The sequence below is a fragment of the Pangasianodon hypophthalmus genome, chromosome 12 (assembly GCF_027358585.1).
Source record: "Pangasianodon hypophthalmus isolate fPanHyp1 chromosome 12, fPanHyp1.pri, whole genome shotgun sequence".
Classification (NCBI taxonomy): Eukaryota; Metazoa; Chordata; class Actinopteri; order Siluriformes; family Pangasiidae; genus Pangasianodon; species Pangasianodon hypophthalmus.
In genome coordinates this window covers 19,271,229-19,292,886 of record NC_069721.1, presented here as the reverse complement: position 1 = coordinate 19,292,886, position 21,658 = coordinate 19,271,229, and the positions used below count along the sequence as shown (strand labels likewise).

Below are 21,658 nucleotides of genomic sequence, written 5' to 3'. Positions count from 1 at the left end.
GGAAGAAACCTTGAGAGGAACCAGGCTCATCCAGTACAGTGAAAAAAAAATATTTCTTTGCATATCCCAGCTTGTTAGGAAGCTGAGGTCAGAGCGCAGGATCACCCATGATACAGGAGCAGAGAGGGTTAAGGGCCTTGCTCAGGGGCCCAACAGTGTCAGTGCTGGGGCTTGAACCCACAACCTTCTAACGAGTAACCTTAACCACTGAGCCACCACTGGCTCTGAAGATGAAAGAAAGAATGAATGAATGATCTACTGTACCTGAGACTCTACTCCTAGCCCCTCCCGGTGCATGCCTCGGTTGTGCGCATGCGTTTCCGCCAGGGGGCGCCTGTTTCCGGGGCGCGCCTCCAAAACACCCGCTGAAACCCTGAACCGCGCTGATAACGGAGGAGTAAATCCGCGCACGAGCAGAATTCTCCTCCTTTCCGTCAACAGCAACTCCGTCCATAAAGCCGGGATCGCGTGCTCACCGGCCCCGCTGCGTGCATTCACTCCACATATCAGCACGGTAAGCTTCTGCATGGTTTATTTCTCCTTTAAAATAAACCCAAGGTGCTTTTACTGTCTACGCGGAATAAGGGCTGCGTCCCAACCCACATATTACTCTACTAGATAGTACGGGATAGTATGCGGATTTGGACGTAGCCCGCCGGAATGCCATTAGTTGCGTTATATTTGGCTTAAAACCTTAGTAGCTTATGAGGTTTGGGACGAAGCCATAGTGTAGCAGTCTGTGGAGTATCTATATCCAGTCATATTTATCATGTAGGTTTGCCAAGTGCATCCTGCTGTCCGGGGTTCAGGACAGTTTAAAGTGGGAATGTAGGTTAGTGGAACAAGCATTAGAGCTCAAAATTGAACTCTTTACAATTATAAACCACTCCCCTATAGGATATCTGCTTTTACTGACTGTATATATGCCAAATAAACAGCATGGCATCTAAATTTAATACAAACAAGGCTGTCATTCATTCATAACATACACATACAGTATAAAAAAAAGTCAAGGTGCATTTAATCAGTTATTCAGATTGAATACACTTTGGCAGTTGTTCACAAACATTTTGCAGCAAGATTCTCCCTTTAACTGTAAAATAAATTTCACAGATCTCCTCCGAATATAGTCCAACTCTTCAAATATTAAAGCCTGTATTTAAAATGTGTATAATAATTTGGCCGTTTATTGAAGCCATGGAGCTTTTTGTGTCTGAATGTCTTCACATTTAATCCTATTTTTAGGTCTGCTTATTTTTTATTGTTATTTTTTCCCCATTTATTGAGTTTTTGATTAAACCCATTCAATTCAGCTGACCAGTCAAGCAGGCTGTTAACTATAAGAATTCTAGAATAAATATTATAACTTTGATAACAGTGTGTTGTGATTTCCACTACTGTAACAACATTTAAAAACCACAGATCATAACAGAATATGCTTTAATGACCCCACTCTGAGTACCTCTGCACTTTGGTGTGTTTATAGAAAGTGTTGATGCTCGAATGGAGTAGTACTTAATTTTTGTCAGATCCAGTACTTGTCAGATTTGAAGCAGCCATGACCCCGATTGTGTATGGATTGTGTATCTCTCAATAATAATAATAATAATAATAATAATAATAATAATAATGATAATAATTTGTTGTGCTGATCCATTTTGGGACCTTTTACCTCTCTGGGTCATTCAGGACATTCAGGACACAGTGAGCTCCTTAAACTTGTATCTTCACAGCATCATCATGTAAAGAATCTTCCACTTTGAATGAATGAGCAGATTTTAGAAGTCCCACAAGGTTTAGTGTCACACTAACACTATTCTCTCATGCAGCACTAATTAAAGAGTGTATTTCTGAGGATTACACTGGGATTAACCATTGATGTTAATTACAATATATTCAAAATACGTGCATTTGTTCCTCAGATTAGTTTCATTTACAAGCAGAAAAATTGCTGAGGGATGTTATAGCCTACTCTCTCTTGCTTGCATGTCTTTCTCATGTGTCAAAATCCTGTTTATCTCCGTTGGCTTGTTTACTATAACCAGTGATGTTTCCTTTAGGGCAGGCCGAGTGGGCAGGTCTGTCCAGGTCATTATGAATATAGTGCTGAACAGTCATCTGAGCACATAACAGAGTGTGTGTAGTGAAATTTCCTGGAATTGCCTGTTCAGATAGTAAAAGTGTAAAAAAGTGTACTGAATTTGGGCGAGGCACGCGACTCCAGTCCCATGCTGACTTTTCCGCTGCGCTGTCGTCTCTGAGGTGTTCATGCATTTAATATTCTCTTTGAAGCTCGCGTCTGTGTGTGTGAGTGTAGAAATGAGTGATTTAACTGGTTTAAAGGGAGTTTAGGATATGAAACTGATTTGCACAGAATTCCATTAAACTTCATTCCCTGGCCTGGAACAAAGGAGAAATAAAAAGATACAGCTGATATCAGGCAGAGGAATCTGAATCAGAGCTGATGTTTACTTAAACCTACTTAAGATGAAGTGTTTTCTGCTAAAAAGCCTTCCCATTCCAGCAGACATTTTGTCCTATTTTGACTGCAAGCGCATGTCTGGGAGTGAAAAAAACAAAACACACACAAAAAAAAAACAATATGAAGCTGCTTGGCTCTTATAGGGCTGATCAATATTCTGGCACTTAAATCAATCAGTGCTCATATGAAGCTATGATTACATTCTCCTGGTGCCTCTTTGTCTGAGTTTCTTCTTGACTTTATTGGGATATTATTGACATTTCTTAGAAAGCCTGGAGTATCAGAGCTATATGGTGTGTCGGAGGACCAGTCTAGTATTTCAGTTTACCCATTCATACTAAGAAAATGCCACCACGTTCCCATAGGATTTGGATATTGTTGCATGGATGTGCACTAGGATGAGTGACATGAAAAAAAGATCATGATACCTGAACACACTGTCATGATACACTATATAAACATAGCCATATGAAATAGTATGTTTCAATTTATGTATCACAGTATGTAGGTTTCCTAAACAGCAAAACAGTAGTGGCCTCTAAAATGCCTGCTGAAATCGGAAAGAAAACGGCAATGGTAGCCATGATGGCATTAAGAAGAATAAAGCTGTTAAAGCATTTAACAAAAAAGTAATTTAACATAAAAACACATAAAAAATACATTATAATGTCCAACCCAAGTAGCAATAGAATCTGTCAGTGCTATAAAGATATCTCAGATAAAAATACTTTTAGTATTTTGTCATGTCGCCCGGTACATATCGACACTCAACACTGTACACTTTGTTTTTTCCTTTTCTAACACCCACAGAAAGATGCTTATCAGACTTCATTACACAAAAGCCTAACTAACCACTTGACATAAATATGTCACTCACTGCTCAAGGCACCATGTTAAAGAAATTGGCCCTTATTTATCAGAGTTGCATAGAAATAATTTGTGCTTTGAGCACGTCGAATGAAATATGAATAAATCTGATCTAAGAAAGAAGTAAATTAAGTGGAGAAAAATTACATTCCGGTACTTATTTGAGGTGTTGTGTCCAAGGGCGGAGGTGGTGCAGTGGACAGCTACACAGCTTCAGGGTCCCTGGTTCAATCCTGAGCTTGGGTTACTGTGTATATGGAGTGTCACATGTTCTCCCTGTTTCTGCGTAGGTTCCTCCAGGTTCTCCAGTTTCCTCCTACTGTCTAGACAGTTGGCAGATTGCCTAAGATAAAATTGTCCCTAGGTGTGAATCATTGTGTGTGGTGTCCTGCGAGGGACTGGCATCCCATCAGCAGTGTATTCCCACCTCATGCTGTGTTCCATCACAACCCTGACCAGGATAAAGCAGTATGAAAATGTGAAATGAAATGTTAACCCAGTGTCAATGGATAAAAAGGTGGTCCCATAGGTTTGTCTTTGCAATCATATCTTTTCACTTTATTAATGATATCATGTAGGCAATTATAGACAATTACAGAAGTGTGCTGTTTTAATTTATTTTATTTCATTATGTCTTTTAATAAAGCTGTTTAAGGCTGAAAACTGGTGAAACTGCTTTCCAAACATCACCTGTCGGTAGTTATATGATCTCTATTCACAGCTATGTTTTTATTTATTTTAGATCTCTGCTGGATTTAACTGAAATCAGATTTAATTAAAGCTTTATTTATAGACAAGTTCCCACCCCAAACCCTCAGCAGGTGTAGCTTTGAGGTGACGCACGCTTCTAACTGAGGAATTGCTGAAAGGATTAGCTTATGCAGGAAGGATATAACAGAACATGGCTGAGACAAACAAATCCTTAATTTGGGTAAATGAAACACTGAAACAAATTATGTTATTTTCTGTTTTCATTGTTATTACCCATACTACACTTCTTACTATACTTGCTATAATTATTAATGATTTTGATATTAATTCTGATTATTTAACTGCAAAACTGCAAAAAAGCTAACATGCTCTCAGATGCTTGGTTTGATCATACAGATGCATCAAAGATGAAACTGATGAATTAGGAAATTTTTGCATGTGATTGTTTATGGTAAGATTTGACTGTGGGTAACTCTGACGAATTTGGCCCATTAAGATTAAACGGTGCTGTTAGTGTGGGCAGAGCTGTGTGTCAGAAGAGGTGTGGTCTTGTGTAGAAAAACCATGTGCTTGGCATAATTGCGATTGTGTTTGCACAGCTGAGTAACAGCCTCCTCCCTCACCCAGAACACACAACTGTGAGACTTGAACTCTGCCTCAAAACCTCCACCTTGACTTGCTTCCAGATAGCATACAGCTTCGGGGAAACACTTCAAACGTGAGTACTGTGTAAATACTCTGCAAAGGTGTTGTTTGAGGTTATACATAGTTGTAGCCAGTAGGTGAACTGAGGTTATTCATCTGGATGGGGGTGTTAGGGCCAGAGCTGTGTAGAGATTTGTGTACTTTATTTATGTTAAAATAAAGCCTTTTCTACTGATTCACCTGGCCAACTTCACGGGTTTGGACACATGGCCTGTCTTTGTGAACTAGGAGTGTTACTATATAAAATTTTCGTAGTATGATAACCTGCACCAGTCGCTCCTCTGAAGTTGTTTACCTGTGGTACACAGCTGTGCTGTTAGGAAATTTGCTTCCCTTCCGTCATCACGGCTGAAGGCCATTTGTGGGAAGGATTTAAAGAGGCCTAACATTAGTGTGTGATGTGTGAAGCAAAAGCACATGCCATGTGCTAATAGTGGAAAAAGAGAATGTAGAAGTTAAACACATGTTGCGCAATCTAGTATAATATATTAGAAGTATTTCAGAAGTTCAGAAGTTCTGACATTTCTCCATTTATCCTGATTTTCCCCTAAAGCAGACATATTCAAGTACAATTTGAAAAGGTCCGGTGGTATAAAATTCCTTGCTTACATAGGTCTGTACATGTCAATGATGACAAAAGTTAATGCTTAATCACTAACGTGACATAATTAGTTTATGGCTAGATGAAACTTCTGTATTGACACAGGATAAATAAATGCATACTTCTCTGTCTATTTATTTTTAATCATTCTGTTTTCATTGTTGATTTTTTTTAAACAGTTCATATTGTTTGTTCCCTAATCAGACCATATAGGGAAAATAAAATTAAATATCTATGAAAGTCTGTGAAAACTCTTCCCTTTCTGACCTAAAGTCTCTGAATCTGGTCAGATAAGCTGCCTTATAAGTATGTAATAATTTACATAAATCATGTGATTGGATAATTCATAACAGATAATCTGCTGCAGAAGCCATGATGGATAGACTCGCTAAATTAAGACCAGTTTCTTTTTCATACTTTTATCAACTCTGCTACAATATGGCCATGACTGATAGACTCACCAAATTACAGTCAGTTTTTTCATATGTTTTTTGGCTCTGCTACAGTATTTTTTCAATTACTCATTTCAACCCACTGAAATACTTAGCTGGTTCTGCAACTGGCCCATGGTTCATGTATAGACCACCTCTGCTCTACAGAATGGTGATGTTCCTGATGTTCTTACAGAAATGAATTTAGTTGCACTTTCTATGAAGATGGTTTTCTTGAGTATATCTTACACACACACAATGTTGATACAGTATCAATAATAATGGTCCTAAAAACTCTGCTTTATTCTCTCAGTTTGAGAGAGGCAAAGAAGTATATGAAAGGGAAGAAGATATGGTTTGAATCAGTGGTGACAGGGAAGGGCAGATGATGTCATATCGAGTGGCTGCCCAGAAACAATATGGAGAGCATTAATCTCCTCACACATTGTTTTAATGCATTTTTTTGTTATAGACGTCAACGTCTCTTCCTCTCATGGAGCCGAAGCTTAAAAATAGCTGGCTCGAAGCGAGAATGCTTTCAGACACCTCTAGGGGTTTTATGAGGTTCAGGTTAACAACATCTGGTGATTATCTGAAAAAGGATATGCTGTTAGTCATCTGTGTTTGCTGTATTTTTGTATCAGTGTATGGCGGGATGTACTGTAAGCGAGCTGGAAATTCTGCATAACTCAACGACATGTGAGAGACATCTGCGCTAAAGAGCCTCCTTTCCCAAAAGTGTTGGTGCACAAGAGCTATTGTTGAGATGATAGAGATGCTGGTGTCACTTTGAACAGTTACCATGATCTTAACACTGCGATACTTCTGAAGAAGCAGGCGGTGAAGAGTGTTCTTCTACAGACAAAGCGCTCCACTTAGCTGCTACAGTGCAGTGCTGTGTTAACCTCTTACAGGAGAGAACGCTGCAGGCGACTGCACCTTTGAAATGGGATAGTGCGATGATCTCAGTGCACTGCTGAGACTGCGGTCAGGGTGTGGGGATGTGTTTGTGTATGTGTGAATGTGTGTATGTGTGTGTGTGTGTGTGTGTGTGTGTGTGTTGGTGGGTTTTGCATTATTCAGTGCAGACTAAATGGCTGGGCTTTGCCAGGAAAATGACCCTTAGTGCCTATAAGAGGTCTGAGGATTCCTTTGTGTATATGTGTGAGGGCTGTATATTTTTGAGTGAAGCCTAAATAGTTAGGTGTTTCAAAGTAAGTGACACTTTGTGGGTGAGGTAAGTGCTAGGAAATGTGTGTGTATTTGTTTGTTTCAGCTCAGCCCTGTGTAGTGACCCGTGTTGCTGCAGGGTGGAGGATGGTGTTTAAATTGCATTCGGCAAACACCACCCTAGTCTCATAGATTTATAAATATGGAACATCTCCTCCCTGTTTCATGGTTCTCTTCCAGCCCTTCTCACCCTGCTTCACCTCTTTACTCATATATCTCAGTTTATCTTACAGATACAAACACAGATTTTCAAAATTAGTTATAAGACGTAAGCGAGATTTCCACTCCTGGATATAAACAGAAGAAAGTACTTTATCATGCTGGTGTAATTTCAGTTATTTTATACAGTAGATATTTCAATTTTCAGCAACTCAGCTGGTTTAAAGATTTCCAAGCCACCACTTTTAATGTTTAGTTATTTTAGATTTGTTATCATCTAAAGCTAGTTATGGTTTTCCAAAAATAAATAACTAAGAGGTACTTTTTGTGCAGAATGGCTGGAGCGTGACATCTACATCCACCACAAAAAATGAGGAATTTGGATGAACACCTCTGAATTTAAAAACAGACACTAAATATCACGTCTGCACAAAGCAAACCTGCAGAAGATTGTCAGATTTCAAAGAGCAGACTTGACTATGATGCTCTAGTGAAAATTCTGAGGCAGCATCTTGTCAGGAGCAAATCAACACAGTAAAGTTACTGTACGTGTGAATGGCTGTATTAGCTCATTATTTATCATCTAGACTGTAACATGTGTCTGTAAATGACAGCTAATATAGATGAGGATTATTTCAGTCTGTGTCTGGCAGGCAACAATCTTACTATTTACATTACTGCAGTAAATCTATTGGATCAGACATTAGCTGCAGTTCAGTCAGGGGGCAACCTGCCTTGTTGGGAATTTATTTAAACTAAAAAGGAACCTTTGCGATAACCTTTAGACCTCTGTGTGTGATATGAATGGTTAAAAGTACAATGTGTCATTCTTTAATAAATTAAAAATTGTAATCCTTTATAAATTTCTGTGATATAAGAGGAATAAAACTCTTCAGGATGTGCTGATATAGAAAAATAATCCACTCCATGGTAACAGTAAGTCCTCTTCGTGTTGGGCCTCATCACGCCGTCACTGATTATTTTCCTATAACAGCACACCCCATCGTGTTTTATTCCATTTATACGACAGCAGTTTGTCAATGGTTACAATTATAATTTATTTTATACTATAAATTACTTTTTTATAATTACTTTTGACCATTTATTGTCATACCGTTGACTGTCGTTTACATAACAACAGCTATAAACAGTTGTTCCCTCACCAACCTCTCTTTTCTCTCTTTGTTCAAGTTAATAAGACAAAAACACAGCTTCTCACATTACCAAGAAACCAGAAAGTGGAAAGCCCTCTGTCCTGAAGACTTTCCCGTGGCGGAAAATCTACTGACCAGTACAAAGCACTGACACTGGAGACTCCTTCCATACGTGTTAAACATTTGATTAAATAAACCTTCACCATATCAATGATTATAAGTTTTTCTTTGTTAAATAATAATACATTTTAATTTGTTATTAGCAGGCTGACTATTATTATTATTATTTTTATTTATTTATTTATTTATTATTATTATTATTATTATTATTATTATTATTATTATTATATAAGACCCTGTGAATGAGTTGCTGACAATAACACAATAACACATGCATTAATATAAACCTGTGATTGATGGCATTACCCTCAGAGCCGCTATTATAAGACTGTTCACAAACAGAACATTGCAAGCAACTAGCAAGTTAAAACTTTGAGTTTGTACCATGTTAACTAATTAACTTTAACCATGAATGGCTTCTAAAAACACAAATATGACTTGTTATATGACATGCTGTCCTCGAATTTGGCTAAAAGAAGGTTTCTCAGAGGGCAGCTACCTTCTGACTGGGACAGCCTTTATCTCGAGAGCGCACACATGCTGCCCAACAATGCTTCCTACCTGGTATTTTATTTTTGATTGGAGTGCAGTATTATGTTTTTCTGTCCTCCTGTACTCTTCTTTTTTGCTCCAAATCCATGTGATTAGATGCATTAAGTCAGGACTGTGACATGAATGTAGAGAGGTCTTTACTGCTGTCAGATATTACACATCATGGAGCATCTTGCTTTTATAATAATAAAAGCAAATTATGTATATCAATACAGGCCTATTCAAACTAAAATTTATCTAATATCTGACTTGCCATAAAAATAAAATCTCTTTTTATTCCTGCTGCTGTGAATGAATGAATGGACAATTTGACAAACCTACGGTATGATTCTGTAATGCTTTTTGCTTTGCATTATCTTTTGTGATTTGCCCATGTCAGGAAAATTACAGTGCCCATAATTCTCCTCTATTTTGAAGCCCTCCAGCTGTCCCCTTGCAACCCTCTAACACAATTTTCAGCCGTGTGAAACATCAAGGGAACTGCCACTGCTGATTTACGGTTTCTTATGACTAATTTCCACTTTGGTATGCTCCATTCAGCAGGCCTTTACAGCCTCGGCATTATGTTAACACGTTTCTTCTCACTGTTTTTTTTTTTTTTTGTCTGACTTTGCATTTTGCTTGTCATTTAAAATTCATTTCTGCATTTCTACTCCAATTCCAGTATAGATTGTTTTGCAATACATCATGTTTTGCTGTGCCGTCTGTCCCCTCTGTCTTATTTCGTGCAGAATATGGAGAAAGACAGGAAAAGACAGGCAAGAAAGGAGAGACAGCTAAGCTTTCAGCTTTATTGGTACAAATGGGGCAGGTTTATGGTGTTGTCCAATAAATAATACCTATTTTTCCAATACATCTCATTTCCAATTCTTGAGTTATTTATGAAAATCGGCTTGACCTCTCTTATAATTATTAGAACTGTACTTTGTAGCTTTTAATGCTATTTAAAAATAGACAGTGGCTGCTGGTCAGTTTTTTATACTGCATCAGCAATATGTACATGTTCTCTGTTAGCAAATCTATATTATCCATAGTGCTTTTTCAGCATTCCTTGTTTCCTATCTTAAACTGAGCCTGGCCGTCCCATCTTTCTTGAGTGTAATATATGTGCTTTAGTTACCAAAGCACTGCTGGAATTTTTGCTGATTTGACAGATGAATTGTGAATCTCCATTGCTGAAATGCCGATGCAATCACTGCTGCCATTAATAGTATGCTACAGCAAACAGGACACACAGAAAAAGAGAGAGAGAGAGAGAGAGAGAGAGAGGGAGAGAGAGAGAGAGACAGGGAACATCACTCATGTGCTGCTTATCCCCTGTGAGTGTGAAGTGATGGGATTGTCTTTCCATGGGTGCTCCCACTCATATCTTCATTTCATAGCAGATTTATGTTCATGCTGGTGCAGCTTAGGCCACAGGGTTCTCAAACACACACACACACACATACACACACACAGGTACTGAAACAGATAAAAAGAATATAAGCAAAATATAAACATAACTATCAACACTGCATTGCTGCTCCTCACTACGTGAGAGAGATTAATGACTACTGAGAGTTGATTAACAGGAAACAAGATATTTGGCTATTTATGAAACCTAATTTGTCAGCATGGGCTGTAATCTTTCAACATCAGTCTACAATGCAGATGTGTAAAAAAGTGGCTGACGTGCTGCTTCTTAGTGCAGGCTAAGAGCAACCGTCTGAAAAAAGTCTATCTATAATCTATTGAAATAGGTTCCTTAACAGGGTTTTTCCCAACCTGATCCTAGCCCGTGTCCGAAATAGCACCCTACTCCACATTTCCTACGAAATGCGAAAGTGCATTATGAGTCTTCTGTATTTAGTAGGTTGCATTGTTTGGGTACTAACCAATTTGGTGCATTGTGGGATACCAGGAGGGTGCTGGGTAGTCTACAGTATGCTTTCAAACATTATTTTAAAATGACAAAACTGCCTAACTAGTGCACAGTACAGTGAATAGGATACCCCTGTCCTGCACATTTATTGCCAGCGATGTTAACCACTGCCCTAATCAAAATGAAACATAATCGCATTTGCCTGGAATACACAGATCTCACCTTTTCCATGTCAGTACCATACTAATATCATTTTTGTTGCCAAGTTTGCAAAACATCATTAGCACAGAGGTGGTGGCCGTTACTGTTTTCTCTGTTCACATGTACGATCTGCATTGTGTCAGTCAGCAGCACATGTGTCCACACTATAAAAACATCAGTGGATCAGATCATTTGTCATCCTGACACTGATCCAGTATTTCAGGCCAGTATTGGCTTTGATATCGATACCTGGTGTATAGTTGCAATGCTGTTGCAGTCTTATATGACATTTACTGTAATCTTATTTTAAAAATGAGAAGATATAATCTGATACTGTGGTATGTTGTGACCTATTGTGCTTATTTTTATTGTGTGATGATATGTTCACTCCACCATAAATATTTCATATTGTTCCTCCTTCAGTGTAGCTTGTACAGAGGCAGAAAGATGGTGTAGCAAAGCATCATAGTTCTTGATATTAAATTCATAAAAAGAGCAAACTTGTATTAAAAAGTTAGGAGTGTATGTGTGAGGGGTGAGTTGTGATAAAAAAGTGTCAAGATGCTCTGTTATTGTGAAGAGTAGCATGCTTGTCCAGAGGCTGATTCAACTGACATATTTGCCTCAGATCTGTTCAGATCTGATTTGAGTACTTTTAACACTTAAAGTCAGGAATCATGGAGAATTGTTCCAAAAGAGGATTTTAAACAACAAGAATACTGATGCACCAGCTACATGCATCATACTCTCTGTTAGTAAACTAATACCTGCCTGATTCCATGACAGACTAAGCAAAAAAAAAAGAGAGAGAGAGAGTTAAGATGAAACTTCATAATGATCATAGTTTCACGCATGCAGATTTATAAGTCACAATTTATTACTCAATTTTCATGGGAAGTTATGACGTTTAAGTTTAGGGACATTCATTTTATTACAACTTAAACTGTATAAATTGGAAAAAATAAATCACCTTTGCATATCTGACTTTTCATGAGATCAGGTCTGCACAGCTTAGCACCTCATATAGCATCCTTTCCAATGTACTGGCTGATGCTTTTAATTTCACTGCAGTATATTTCACTGCAGTTCCTATGATTTACTCACCCACTCGCTTTATCCTGGTCAGGGTCATGATGGATCCGGAGCATATCCCAGGAACCCTGAGCGCAAGGTGTGAACACACCCTTCAGTCTTTAATTTTCGAACTGAAATCCCTTACATACTGCGACCATAATCTCAGAGTCCATTTTTAAATTAATCTGTCCTTGTTCTACTGTGTCATGTGGCATGCACACCTTTATGCCACTCCTACGCAGTCCTGTGTCCTTCAGCATATTAAGCTGCTGAGGATGTTCGATCAGATACAGGTGTGTAAGATGGGGGAGAACTATATCCTGCAACAGTGCAGGGCTCCAGGAGAATTGCTTTCCCTTGCTTTACGATTACTGAACAACGATTTAACAGCGTATGGAGCGATAGCATCAAATTGCTTTCAGGCATAGAAATGGGAAAAACGGTCACGGAGTATGTAGAAATAAGCATACCAATCATCCAAACCTGAAACATTTTCTTTTTAAAGATGCCCATGCATCTGTTTCTATAAGCCATTGTGATTTGAACTGAAGCTTGTGAAAAGGGACTGTTCAGTCTTTCATATTCCAATGCAGGAAGGATATGACCCTTGGAAACACTTCATTCATATTTACCTTGGTCAAGCCTTTCAATTAAATTCTGCATGTTTCTGAATTGGTCGTACAGATGCAATGCATGGGAGGAAATTAGGGCACATCATTGAGTCTCTTGCACTGACCCTGTTTTCCTGGACAAGTAGGAGTAGCCGTAACATACCAGAGAAATACCACTATCACAGTAATGATCTGGGTTCAGGCCTCCATCTGTTTTGCTTCTCTGCGGGAAGGAGGAGGTGGGCATCTACTCTAAAAATCCTGCCTTTAAACAGTGTTTGTTCAGCAAATCATCTTTGTACCTGCTTTGCACATCTGGTGCTGGAGAAAAAAAGACAATTAAATTCCAGTGAGCAGATATCTAAAAAAAAATACTACTTCTGTACACGCAAGTGAGAGCATATTTAATTGGAAGTCTACTTTTGATGACCAAATTTTAACAAATGCAGACTTGCCAATCTTTACCCATTGTGTGTAGGAGCTCTCTGTTTTAACACTGGAGTACGCTGCTGCGATTTATCATTCAAAATATGCAGAAAGAGCAGTCTTATTTTTCCCCCAATAAAATGGCAGATAAGCCCATTGACACGTGAATGTAGATTGCAGAACGATTGAGAGTTGCATAGTTGTCTTGAATTGTTTGATACAAACGGACACACTGGAAGCTCCACCCCCTTCCTCCGTGCCATATAAGTAATCTCTTGTCTCTTCTTGATTTTCCTGCTGGAAAGATGCCCTGATGCAGAGCATTCAGAGCTGTGAAGGTAAAGAGAGAATGTTTTGAATTCATTTACGTGAAATAAAATCAGTGTAGCAGTATATCATGGTATGTTCAACTTACCTAACATTAAACAAGTATATAGTTAATGTCAGTTAACTACATTTTATTAATGATGAAATTGAAAAATTTCAGACAAAAATAGTCAAAAATGGCACTTTTTCCTGCTGAAAGAGGCACGTTTTTAGCTGAAAGAGAAAAAAAATACAAAGTGTACAATCTGATATGTTACAAATAATTTTAATGGTGATGATAATTAGAAAATGATTAAAAACAGTGATAGATCTCCTGCTGGTCAGTGCATCTGTGTTCAAACCTTGCTGTCAACTCTGTTAAGGTAAAAAAAATGAAGTGTGAAGCTGATAGGCTTTAGTAGTTAACCAAATGTAAACATTGAAGATAATATAACAGCATAACATGGCATACCTATGATTCTAGACTAATAATGTAACATAACATGGCATAGTTGGTCATTCTAGCCTCACATTATAAGCCATCTGTCCATTACATTCTTTATTGCAAGGAACTGCTGACATTAAAAGGTCACTACTTAAGAGTGACTGGTGAGTAATGATCTGAAGATCCCCAGTGGCACATTATAACATATCAGAAAACAATTGAAATGTCAGGAAAAGGCTAGCATCAAAGGATATTTCATCCCATCACACTATACGACTGGACATATAACTAACATTCACTGATTCCTCCATGCTTTTTATTGTAATATTCTCAAAATGTGTAGTGTATGCCAAGTTTTATGTTATTTTATTTGTACAAGACTTTTAAAACTAGATCTAGATAAGAAATGAACAAGTCAGAGGCCACAGTCGCAAGAAAAAAGGAATAGGAATAAGGAAGAAGGTTAAGGTAATTAAAATGTTTCTCCTTGAGTTAAATTTTTACTGCCTTCTGTGAAATAACAATATAGGAGAATAATTTCAGTGTTGAAAAGACAAAGGATGAATAGAATATTGTGAATAAGTGTCTTGAGATAATATGAACATAAGTTGTACGGACAAGTTATAATCAATCTGTGAAGGCATTATAAGTATTTTTTCGTATGCATTCATGGGTTAGCTTTGTGTTCAAGTCATGTGTCTTATTCATGATGTCCAAGAGTGAAAAGTGTAAAATATTTACATTATAGTCAAACTCTTCATCAAACGGTACAAGCAGGAAGGAAATAAAAATGATAAAATCTCCCTTCCTGAGCAATAGACACACCCCAAACCCTCTCACATGTGATGTGCCACATAGTAGGCATGTTTCAGTAGGCGAAGGAAATCTGGTTCATAATCTTCATTGGTTATATGGTTCATATGGTTCATATGCTTCCACAAATATGGTTCATAATCTTCAATATCGAGAGCAGAACAGCTAAATTGATTTATCACGTTACAAACATCAGACACTGTGTTAGTGTTAAGGAATGTGGCCCTTTGTCACTCACAAGATGAGAAACTACATAGTAAACATAGGGTCAGAAGGCATGTGGTTGAGACTAGAGATATGGAAGGTTTTCACTTTAATATAGTCACCAGATATGAATCTTATGGGACAAACAAAGACCACTAACTTAACTTGAGTATATACAGTACACGCATAGCTCTAGATCCATTTATTTTGTTTATGTCTAGGGGAATAGAACCAACTAAATTCATTAGAAAATATTATAGATAAGTACAAAAAAAAAAACCAACAATAATTGCAACTGATTTTGAACTTGAGTGAGGTAGCTGAGGTTGAGGAACTGTCAGAGACAAAATTACCAGGCCATACTGACAATGCTGGCATTATTTCCTCTGGGATTTTTCTAGTGTGTTTCTGGGGTTAAAGAGGTAGGGACCATATTTAAGCCCAAAAACAAAACCTTCTGGTTTAGGCCACATTCATTTCTGGTTTAAATCTGAATACAGATAGAGCTATGCGTATTTATATAACTAAAGAGATACAGATACAGATAGTATCATTGCATTATACCCGTATATCCACATAAGACAAAGCATCCACCGAATCCACTGTGTTTCCTGGCTGCAGGAGGAGTGAGAGTGGAGAAGAGCTGCTCAGTGTGTTTGCTTAGCTCCCTCCTGCGCTGTAACACTCAGCATCTGAGCCTTTACAGCAGGTCTGTTAGTCGCTCGGTTAACCAGAGCAAGCCTCTCTTATCCCAAACATGCAAATGAAGCCTTCTTCCCAGGGTCACTTGTTATCAATGTTCCAATTCAATCCTTTTTAGCTCTTGTGTAATTTGCTTCAGGCTAGCGGGCATGCAGGCACTCGACCTTACAGACTGGAAGCCTTGTATCAAAAGCTTGCAGATGCTTTTCAGTCTTTTCCTTCTTCTTCGGAAAGAGGTGCATTATAGTAGACATTTCCTGAAAAGGGGGTGCGGGGGTGGGTGTCATTGCAGGGTCTGTATGTCTTTGTCTCCCCACAGTCAGCACCACTCGCTGTCACGTGTTAAACAGTATGGGGGACTGCATTCAGCATGATTTAGCTGAGCGCAAATGAGGCCACACGAGAGGAGTTCTAATTGTGTGTTGTCTTCGTAGTTTAAGGGGATGCTGTGTGGTTTTGGGGGGTGTATATATTTTCAGTGCCCGTATCTCCTAAACGGCGTGATGAAAACACAGGCACCCACTGGCGCCCCACTGCCAGAGCTCATTCCCACAAGATGAGGGAGGACTTTGTTTTTTTTTTAAGTACCTTTCATTTGCATGGGTCCAATTAGCCTCATCTCAGATTACACAGCGGTTGAGGCAAAGTGGAAACATGGTGGAAGGGGTGGGGTTCATGGTATAGCTGTTAGTGGTTCCCATAACTGAGATATCTGTAGCTGGTGTGGTACTATTACTGTTGCTGTTATTTCATTATTTCATGACTTTAGTATTACTAGGTTCATTTTGGTTGAAAATGAGTTAACCACATAAACTTAATTACTGAGGGATATTTTATTCTCTTGGTGTCATTTTTTTATTTTGCAAAGCCTTTGGTGAAATATTTGAAAAAAGTCATTTGCTAGCCAGTCATCATTGAGGAATATGCAATATAGGTGGCCATGGCCAATCAATATGCATGCTTTATTTACACACTGACAGAGTGGAGCTAATTTGAAACCTCAGTATAGGGGAAATACTGCCAGAGTAGAAAGAAGCGTAACTGTGAACGTTTTTCTAGAGGAGTATTTGTAAAAAAAATGGATTTGTCTTTGGGATTCACTGGTCTTATGGTGTTCTTGCACATATATTTTAAAATGATAATTTAGGACAAAATATCTTGTTTAGATACATTTGGATCATAATGTGGTCCTGATGGACTGAAAATGTCTTTCTCTGCTGTGATTATACCATTTATTAGTCATTTATTCAGGCTGAGGGATGGATTAGCAGTCAGATAGAACCTTATAAAGCCAAAAAGTATTTGATTAATAAGGTTCTATCTGTGTTAGGCCCGAGTGCAAAAATCTGCTTTATAATTGTCACAGAATTTTGAAAGTAACCTTAAAGTGTAGCCCTTGGGATGCTGTAAATGTAGATTGCAGTACCTTGGAGTTTTGCTAGCTGGGATATCAAAACTTTGATGCTCCAGATTTCAAAACAGCTCTTCACCCAGACAGAAACTTATAATAGTAAGGTCATGATTTCTATCCTGATGAGGGTGGCTTTGTCAGGAAGACAATGCTCCCATCCACAGGGCATGAAGGACAGCTATGTTGATCATTACTCTGGATGACAATTCTGGATTTTCTAATGTGCAGTATGTTTTCCCATGTAAGTAATTTACGAGTGAACAAAGATGTCAGAGTGGAATATGTATTATGTATTATGTATTATGATTATGTATTATTCTGCCTATTAATAATTTTCTGTGCAATGCACAGCCAACAAATGAAAAAAAAACATGTCTTCTCTTTAACACACACACTATCTATATGTGTGCTTAGATGCAATTTGGTATTACAGTGTAAATTAAAAGTACCCGCCTCTATATACATTTATTCATCTTCAGTAAACACTTTCACACACATTCATTCACTCATTCACACCCAGGGGCAATTCTTCTAAGCCAGTCCACTTACTGGCATGTTTTCGGGAGGTGGAAGGAAACCGGATAACCTGGTGAAAACATCCTCAGACACAGCAAAGAACATGACAGTAACACAGACAGTAACCTGAGATAAGGATTGAACTGGAGATTCTGTAGCTTTGATCCTGTGCTGCGCCACTGTACCACCCCTGTAAAAAATTATTGAAAGAAATTAGCCATATATTTAGGTAAAATCTCTGGAAATCAGAAGTGCTACCCTGTGCATTAGTAAAGCAGTTCTGAAAATCTGCCGCCTGAAAAGGACGAGGGTTTTATCACAACAGCACTAGTATGTTCCTCGTAGCTCGTCCAAGTGTGGATCTTACACTGAGCAATATTAAACTGTCACATGCTCTAGGAGAGGCCATTCCAACAATCATTCTCATTGTGACCCTTGTTCAAGGCTGGCGCAGTGGTAAGTGATTCAGACCAAACGATTCAAAGAGGTTGATGATTCAGTGGTTTGTTTTGGAGCTCCAGTCTAATGCAAAAACATGAATAATCAGAGCTAATCGGATTCTCTACACTTTTCCCCCATAACTGGAGAACAAACACTGTCTGTATTATACCATCTATGGATTACAAGCTGCTTGGGTAAGTGGGAGTCAGCAGAAGAGTAAAAATGACTGGTTCTCTTTTGGTCTGGTCTCTCACCCTTCACCAATCCATAAAGATACAAATGACTTCACTTCGAGCTCCTAATCACTGTTCACTGAGCACTTATCAATCCAAGCTGACTCTGAGATTAAGGAACAGCTTGCGATGTGAAGGGAAATGATTCATGGTTAATCCATGGCTAGACTGAATGCTTGCGAGACCTCTCTAATGCTTGACAGCCTCGATTACACATTCATTTCCTTTATTGCATAGAAACAAAGTCAGCACACTGTGACCCTTGCCTGCATGAAATGCCAAACCACAAGCCATGTGAACATTTATCAATTCACTATACTTCAGTGAAGAGAATTGCAATCAATATAAATAGCCATGAAAGACATTTTACCGTATCACATTGGCTCTGAATGCGATAGCGCCTGACACTATATATGCTGTCTGCTAGGGCTGTATCTCCGGTTTAATGATGTGTTTTGTATGCAGAGCTTGTCAGTTAAGGCTTTTTCTCTGGGTGCCTAAATAACAGCCTGGAACAGCACTGTCTCTCGTCGACGTTGCAGTCACTGAAAATCATTAAATGGTTGTTTATGTGATGAGTGCATGAAATGTGTGGATATCATTGATCTACCGTGAGGACATGCTGAAGTATGAGTCTCTGTAGGTGTGTGTGTCGTCCGTTTTAGCATCCTCAGCAGAAATGAGGGGTCTTTGTAATTTTGTCACTGCATATCCGGTTTTTGCTGCCATTGCACTTATAGAGTGTACTTATAGAGTGTACTGAAATCATTCACATGGTTAATATATGGTTCTCCTTTGCATTATTTTTCACTATATGTCTCATCCTTTTGACTAAGCATCACATTTCATCTTTCATGAGATACTATCACCTTGGAAAATGTCACAGTGGCTTTATTCAATGTTAAATGGAAAAACTGGAGCACATGTGGGATTTTCACTCATTGAGTCTCTAGAGTTTACACAGAATGGTGTGAAAAACAAAAAACATCCACTGAGTGGCAGTTCTGCAGGCGGAAAAAACTTGTTAATTAGGAGAATAGCTGGGTTGGTTTGAGCTGACAGGAAGTCTATGACAACTCAACAGCTGAGAAATCTGCTGCAATTATTTGATGCAATCATGTCAACATGGACCAGAATTTCGAATGTTTACACCACTTTCTGGAATCCATGTTACAAACAAATGAAGCTGTTCTGAGAGAAAAAGGTGGTCCTACCCAGTAACAGCATGGTGTTCTTAATAAAGTCGCTGATGAGCGTATATCAAAACACACATTTCCTAAACTTTTTATCTAGTTGTTTCACAAATGTCAATCTATTGGGCATGTAATGCACTATGTAGTTTTTACAACACCATTATGGTATACACCATGTAAAGAGAATAGGAAGAAATTTGAGTTTTGCCCTAGCTTTGTTAGAATGGGTTTAACCATTCTAATTTAACAAATGTCACAAATATTGTGGAATTTTACATGGATCCGTCTAGGTAGCATTAGAAATATTTCCTAAAATTAGGATAGTGCCTCATTACTATTTAGCTAAACTTCTGTAGATAGTGACACTACTGCTAATGTGACAGTATAAATTATAGACTAATTTATTTTCTAGTGCATCTAAGTCTAATTAAAATCTGAATGCAATGTTAAAAAAAATCGAGAGCACATAAAAAGAGTGAATATAAGCATTCAAAAACAATGGGAAAGATATCAGCTTGATGCAGTCTTCCTGTCTATCAGTGTTTAAAATGGCAGAAGTTGTTGTTATGAACCTCTCCCGGGGGTGAGATGACAGGATGATTTTAAACATGGCTTCTACAGAAACAGTAGCCTTGAAGCATCTGAGAAAAAGAGACTCAACTCATGACCTTTCTAAGCTCTCCAGGTTCCAAATGATTTTCTGTCATCTTCGTTCAGGCCAATAGATCAAGCTGCCTGCGGGGAAGGAAGCCCCTCTGACCTCCACCCTATACACACATGCACGCTCAGACAGACGATAACCACGCTATCCTGCTCCTGCCAGTGCTTGTTTACATCTCAAATTCCTCATTTAGGGGAGAAATGGAGCATGGATCAGAAGGGACAGCACTGTAAAGCCTGCTATCAGCCCATCTCATCATGACATTGAGCTCGCTCTCTCTCTCTCTCTCTCTCTCTCTCTCTCTCTCTGTCTGTCTGTCTCTCTCACTGTCTTTCTCATATTACTCAGTTTTTCTGTCCAAAGGCCAAACAGTAGCCCAATAAGGCTACAGATCACCCTCTGGCTAACTTAATATCAGAAAACAGTTTTCAGAATGAATGCTCCTGCCATCTATTCCGGTATTGAAGTAGTTTTCATCGGAATGGATCTCATTACGTTTAGATGCCCTGTCTCGGCAACTAACTCAATTACATTTAATTTCTCTGTGTTAAATGGATTCTCTTTAAAGGCCTTAAATTAAATTACACCAAGCCATTGATGTGTGAAATCACTTTGATAGAGCAAGATTGTTAAAGATGTGCATCTCGTATTTGGTTCTTTGTGTGTTTTTTTGGCAGTAACCCAGTGGTAAAGTGTGTATAGCGCTAATAGAGACTTTGAAGGAAAGCAATTCATAGTCCTATTTTCATTACGTGTGCCAAGTTGCAAATTACATCACTCATGTAGCTGACATTAAAAAGAAAAGCACACCACAGTGCTAATTAGAGGCTCAACAAGACAGGACTTGTCTGCTGCAAACTGAAGCATGTTGTGGAACATAGCAACATTTCCATGATGAGCATATCGTTCAGGGACGTCCAAACTTTTTTCAAAGGGGGCCAGATTAGACCACTTCAAAATACTCCAGGGCTGGTCACCAAAATATTTAGAGCTCCAATATAGTGAATTTAATTTTAGTGGAATAACTGCAGCAGGTTATCCCCTGACAGCTGTAGTGACACATAAAATGATACTCAAAAACACAGTCTTTACATGTCCATGTTGTCTCATGTGCTGATCAGGATTGAATCAGACTGACATGATTCCTAATGTCTGATGATGTTTGTTGTGACTTGTTGAGATAAGATGACAGGAAATATATTATTGGCCCTTCAGTTGTGGACCAAACTGTAAATATATTTGCTTTTATTGTTTTGACACCAAACTTGTTTCGTGAACACAGTCTTCATAATCATTGCATGCATTTTCACAAATTTTCTACCAGCAGCAAAACTATGTATCTTTACAGCCCAATTTGCAAATGTTTATGTACTTGTCACATATACTGTATATTACAGTAGAGTGAAATACATTAATTTGCATATCTCTGGGAGTTGGGGTCAGAGCACAGTGACAGCCATGATACACCATTCTTGGAGCAGATAGGGTTAAAGGCCTTGCTCCAGTGGCAGTGTGGCAGTGCTGGGGCTCCCTATCTTTGTGTCAAAA

General features: G+C 38.5%; 1 protein-coding gene across 2 annotated transcripts in view; it reads left to right on the top strand.

Moving 5' to 3' along the window:
* Window positions 1-360: 360 nt before the first annotated feature.
* ptprea (protein tyrosine phosphatase receptor type Ea) overlaps window positions 361-21,658 on the top strand; it is an 81,308-nt gene continuing 60,010 nt past the window's right edge. Inside the window, exon 1 of one of the 2 annotated variants that reach the window (XM_053238709.1) lies at window positions 361-514. The gene's annotated coding sequence lies outside the window, so the exon portion shown is untranslated. Of the gene's footprint in view, window positions 515-4,687; window positions 4,779-21,658 lie in introns of those variants that run through there. The other variant, XM_053238710.1, reaches the window with a different exon arrangement.